A 6000-nucleotide genomic window follows, 5' to 3' on the forward strand; every position below is an offset into this window, starting at 1 on the left:
CTCGTGCTCGGGTACAGATAAATTGAAAAGTCGACCCTTGGGAAATTTACACCCAGGGCTCAACTCAATTGCACAGTCATAACTCCTATGAGGAGGCAAAGACGCAGACTTATTCTCACTAAATACATCATAAAAATCAGCCAAATAGTCAGGAACATCATGCGACTGGGGAGAGGTGGAGAAAACAGGAGCCTCACCAAGAGCACAACGACAACCCCAACTCACCACAGACACAGATTTCCAATCCAAAACCGGATTATGGATTTGCAACCAGGGAAATCCCAGAACAATGGTATCATGCAAATTATGCAACACCAAAAATCTGCAATTTTCTTGATGGTCTGGGGCGACCCACATTACCACCTGGGTCCAAAACTGAGGTTTATTCTTCGCCAAAGGAAGTAGCATCAATACCCATCAAAGGGATAGGCGTCCGCAGAGGTGTCATAGGAAACCCACAGCGTTTAATAAAATCCAAGTCCATCAGGTTCAGAGCCGCTCCCGAATCCACAAAAGCCTTAGCGGAAAATGTGGACAGGGAGCAGATCAGAGTAATTGCCAGAAGAAACTTAGGTTGAACACCACCCACAGCAAATTTGTGTGCAAAACGTTTCTCTCGTTTAGGGCAGACAGAAATCATATGAGAGGCATCTCCACAGAAAAAATACAGCTTATTACGCCTTCTGAACTCCTGACATTGCGCCCTAGACAAAACTCTATCACATTGCATAGGTTCAGACCTTTGTTCAACAGGTGGCAACATTTCTCGTGTACTTTTACGTTCACGTAAACGCCGATCAACCTGAATGGCTAATGACATAGAATCGTCAAGACGAGACGGAACAGGAAATCCCACCATAGTATCTTTTACGGTTTCTGACAAACCCTTCCGAAAGAGAGCTGCCAAGGCACCATCATTCCAGGTAGTAAGGACCGCCCACTTTCGGAATTTTTGACAGTATAACTCTGCAGAATCCTGACCCTGGCTCAATGCCAACAGAGCTTTCTCAGCTTGATCAATAGCATTAGGTTCATCATACAACAACCCCAAGGCTTGAAAAAATGCATCCACATTAGTTAGAATAGGATCATCAGGTGTCAAAGAAAACGCCCAATCCTGGGGATTGCCGCGCAGCAAAGAGATGACAATTTTAACCTGCTGCGCAGAGCTCCCCGATGAGTTAGGCTTCAAGGCAAGAAATAATTTACAATTATTCTTAAAATTCTAAAATTTAGACCGATCCCCAAAAAACACATCAGGAGTAGTAATCTTTGGTTCAGCAGCATGTGAATGAGCAAGACAGGCAGAAATTCCCCGCACTTCAGCAGCCAGCTGCTCCACACGATCAGACAATTGCTTAATCTCCATTAAGAAAATTCCTCCTATGGCCCCAGAAAAAAAGAGGAAAAAATATACCAAAAAAAAATTCTGACACTTTTTTTTTTCTTTTACAATTCTTTCCTGCTATTGAGTACCCTAGAATCTGCGGTATGGCTGGTGATTCTGTTATAAATGAGTCACCGGAGGAGGAAAAAACAAAAATACAAGCTAAATTCAGAAAACCGGAGAGGTTGGTAGCTAGCAGATTGCAGACCCCTGATCCTATTCACCACAACTAACAGTAGCCGTGGGGTGTTCCTACGGTGGTCCTAGACACCTCGTTCACAGCCGGAGAACTAAATAAACCTAAAGAAAGAAAGGGGAAATCTAAACTGCCCCAGAGCAGACCCCAAAGCAATAGACAGCCCGCAACATGTATTGACGGTGAAAACAGATGAAAACACAAACACAGACAGAAAGACAGGCTGAGCAAACGATGGGGCCCTCACTAACTAGATAGGACAGGAAAGAAAAGCAACTGTCTGCAATCACGCAAAAACCCTGCCAAAAATAATGTCCAACACGTCTGATAGAAAAAGCCCTGAAGTCACTAGACTTCAAAATCACTATATCAGCACTCAGGTATATTCTGAAAACAGAGCAAAGAGATCAACTGATCAGAGACAAAAATGGAGTTCAGCCAGTCCCAACCAGAGCTGGCTGAACACAAACACTAAGTAAACCAGACAAAATCTCATGGAACAATAGCAGAGCAAAAACTTAGCTTTAGTAGACAGGACTAAACTGGAGGCCAGAGCTCAGAGCAGAGAGGATCACCAGCAACCCAGCAGGGCGTCGGTGGCCTTATATCCACTCAGAGATTCTGGATGTCCAATCACACTCCACCTGTTCAGATGACAGGTTTTTCCCATCCAAATCAATTTCACTACCTCCTTTCACCAGCAGAGGGAGTTCATCGGACATCAAAGGTGAAGGAGAAAATGAGCTCATAACAACACACGCACTGGCTCAGTGAGCAAGTGCAGTGCGGTGTTCCTGACAGGTGGGCTTTAAATTCAAACCATTGGATAATGGCAGGAGTATTGCACCTTGGGGAGTGTGGGGAATGAAGTTCCAGCTCCTATAGTGCTGACAGGATGCTGATGTAGAGGAACCGACCACTCAACAATGAGGAATGACAAGTTACAGGGTATAAGAATCAGGTCACTTCATAAATATATTAGACTGGTATGTGCACCAAAAGCAGCTCAAACTTTTTTGGGCAATGAAGGCAGCAAAATTCCCATATAAATTGTTTCTCTGAACTTGGCATCCATTTTGTTACTGGGCGAAATTTTATATCTAATGTTTAAAGCCATCTTCCTGGCTCTCATGAATATACAGTATACATGTATATACAGTGTACAGTACATTACATAGTGTTTAGTTAGTGATACAAGGTTGGGACATACGTCAGGATTGTTTGTAGCATTAGCTGCTACCTTCAGACAGCACTGAATGATTTATGACATAAATAAGTCCCAGGATGGTGTCATCCATTACATTTCTGTTTAGGGTGAATCGCCATAATGATGTCTGAATCATCTTGCTGATCCCTGGAACGTGAAACAGAGCCAGGGTGGAGCAATGGAGGAAGGAAGATCCTGTAAACATCCGAGAAGTTACTGACTGCTGAACGCAGATATACGAGTTCCCTCTATGGGGTACACATAGTGCCAAGCAGCTGGCGCTATGTATCTATATATCTATTATCTATCTATCTACAGGTGCTTCTCACAAAATTAGAATATCATCAAAAAGTTCATTTAATTCAGTTCTTCTATATTATACAGAGTCATTACAAACAGAGTGATCTATTTCACGTGTTTATTTCTGTTGATGTTGATGATTATGGCTTACAACCAATGAAAACCCAAAAGTCATTATCTCAGTAAATTAGAATAATTAACAAAAAACACCTGCAAAGGCTTCCTAAGCATTTAAAAATGTCTCTTAGTCTGTTTCAGTAGCTCCACAATCATGGGGAAGACTGCTGACTTGACAGATGTCCAGAAGGCAGTCACTGACACACTCCACAAGGAGGGTAAGCCACAAAAGGTCATTGCTAAAGAAGCTGGCTGCTCGCGTGGAGAGGCCACAATCCAAGCTGCTTGAGGTCTAGTGTGAAGTCTCCACAATCAGTGATAGTTTGGGGAGCCATGTCATCTGCTGGTGTAGGTCCACTGTGTTTTATCAAGACCAAAGTCAGCGCAGCCATCTACCAGGAAATTTTAGATCACTTCATGTCTCCCTCTGCCGATAAGATTTTTGGTGTTGAAAATTTAATTCTCCAGCAGGACTTGGCCTATGTCCACACTGCCAAAAGTACCAATACCTGGTTTACAAACAACAGTATCACTGTGCTTGATTGGCAGCAAACTCACCTGCCCTTAACCCCATAGAGAATATATGGGGTATTGTCAAGAGGAAGATGAGAGACACCAGACCCAACAATGTAGACGAGCTGAAGGCTGCTATCAAAGCAACCTGGTGTCATGTCGGACGCTGTTCACACCACAGCGTCCGGCAGGCAGCGGTAGTTCCATCTCCGTCCACTATAGCCTCAGTGGCGCCGGCTTGATTTTACTCAGGTTATCTGGGGTTAATCTAGCTGGAAATCAGGTGGGATGTTTGGTCACGCCCACGGTCTTTAAATAGTCGTGCTGGCCTGTGGGCGTCGCCGATTATAGCTTGTGTTTTGTGCCAAGTGGTTCCGGTCTGGAGTGGAGGTGTTGGAGAGAGAAATTCATATCTGGTGTCGTATGATCCGTTGTTACCTTTTCGCCTTCCTATATTTGTGCTTTGTTTTGCCCTGTTCACATTCTAGTATTGTCCTGTGTGGTTGCGGCGCAGTGTGGTTTGAGTTCTCCCTGTCTGTCATTACTGTGTGGGTTTTGGTGGTTTGACAACTCACTGGGTGGAGGGTGGAGGGTTCAGCTTAGGGCTGAGCAGGAGATAAGGAGAGGCTGGAGGCTCAGGCATTTGCACCTTTAGCAAAAACCCTGGGTTGAGGGTCAGACAGGGTTTTCCCTAGTTTGAGGGACTCCGCAGGGGCCCGGGTTTGTCAGTCTCCTTTGACCTAAGCCCCGCATAACATTATAATCGGCCTAACATTTTTCCATGGATTCCATGACTTCCATAAACCGCCAGTTGGCGGCGCTGTCCGTACAGGTCACCGAGTTGAAGGGGGCAGTTCAGCAGCAGGGCCTGGTTGTAGCTAATGTACAAGCGGCTTCTGCTGGTGCAGGTGCAGAGCCTAAGATTCCGCTGCCTGAAGGATTTTCTGGGGAACGCAGCAAATTTGTCATCTTTCGGGAGGCCTGCAAGTTATACTTTCGCATGCGCCCGGTCTCCTCAGGTAATGAGGCTCAGCGGGTGGGTCTGGTGTTATCAATACTGAGTGGGGACCCCCAAGCATGGGCGTTTTCCTTACCAGCCGACTCTGCTACGTTTCATTCGGTTGAGAATGTTTTTTCAGCACTCGGGCTCATTTATGATGACCCCGACAGATTGGCTTTAGCAGAATCTAAAATCCGCGCCCTCCGTCAGGGGGAACGTATAGCGGAAGACTATTGTTCAGAATTTCGCCGTTGGGCAGTAGACACACAGTGGAACGACCCAGCGCTGCGGAGTCAGTTTATTCATGGGGTCTCAGAAAGAGTTAAACAGGCCCTCCTGATGTATGAGACTCCTGCATCGTTAGAATCTGCCATGAGTTTGGTTATTCGTATTGATTGCCGTTTGCGTCATGGGGCGCAGGAGACGCTGCCTCTGGGGGAAAGCAGGGGTGCCAGTGTGGTTGCTGCAGATGAGCCCACGGAACCTATGCAAGTCGCTGGGGTATCACATGTGCAGCGTCGCGTTCCTGGGTTCAGGAAGCATGGAGCATGTTTTTACTGTGGTAAAAGAGATCATTATGTAAATGCTTGTCCTGTGCTACCAAAGAAAGTCGCACCGGCGGAAAACTGGTAAGCTCAGAGGGTATGGAGGAGGCCCAACTGAGCGTATGCATATCCTCCATGATGGTATCTCAATGTATGCTCCCTGCCAGGGTTATTATTGCGGGCAGAGAGCTACCAATATCAGTGTTTGTGGATAGCGGTTCAGCCACCAATCTCATGGATGAGGAGTTTGCACGCATGGCAGGTTTCAAGATCGAAAAACTCCCTCATCCTATTCGCGTGGTTACCATTAATGCCGCTCCCCTCCCACAGGGGGAGATTACTGAGTTTGTAGCTGAGGTTAAACTCCACATTGGGGTCCTACATTCTGAGTGGGTTACATGTAAGGTACTCAATAATCTCCCAGCACAAATAGTCCTGGGTTTCCCATGGTTGTCTAAGCACAACCCGGTGATTGACTGGAGAACGCAGGACATAGTCCAGTGGAGCAGTTTCTGCCAGGAAAATTGCTTGGCCACATGTGTGTCCGCCGTGAAGTCCAGCCTTCCGGAGGCATTGCTGGATTTTGCGGACGTATTCTCTGAGAGGGGTTGCTCAGAACTACCTCCACATCGAGCCTATGACTGTCAAATTAGGTTAAAACCAGGGGCTAAATTGCCAAAGGCGAGGATGTTTAGTATTTCTGGTCCGGAGAGACAAGCTCTTAAGGACTACATT

This window comes from Dendrobates tinctorius, unplaced genomic scaffold (assembly GCF_039654945.1).
Source record: "Dendrobates tinctorius isolate UK_male_01 unplaced genomic scaffold, ASM3965494v1 ptg000104l, whole genome shotgun sequence".
Lineage (NCBI taxonomy): Eukaryota > Metazoa > Chordata > Amphibia > Anura > Dendrobatidae > Dendrobates > Dendrobates tinctorius.